Source organism: Etheostoma spectabile, chromosome 8 (genome assembly GCF_008692095.1).
Source record: "Etheostoma spectabile isolate EspeVRDwgs_2016 chromosome 8, UIUC_Espe_1.0, whole genome shotgun sequence".
Classification (NCBI taxonomy): domain Eukaryota; kingdom Metazoa; phylum Chordata; class Actinopteri; order Perciformes; family Percidae; genus Etheostoma; species Etheostoma spectabile.
In genome coordinates, this window is record NC_045740.1 from 26,658,616 (window position 1) to 26,659,002 (window position 387).

A 387-nucleotide genomic window follows, 5' to 3' on the forward strand; every position below is an offset into this window, starting at 1 on the left:
ACCATTAGTATATTATGCTATTTGCACATATCTGTAAAAATTTGCAATTATAGTAATAGCCACCAAATTCCTAGCTTTCAATTCAATTCAATTTTATTTATAGTATCAATTCATAACAAGAGTTATCTCAAGACACTTTACAGATAGACCACACTCCAGAATTTACAAGGACCCAACAGTTCTAGTAGTCTCCTAGTCTCCTCCAGAGCAAGCAACAGTGCGATTTGTAAATCTTGCTCACAATACTTGTTAACTATATTTTATATTCATAGGACAAATCTATCTGTAAACTTCTGTTTATAATAGTAATCATTTCTATACTTATTCATTACATATCCATGTCCTGCACTTATGGAACCATTGTATATCCTGCACTTACTGCTATTG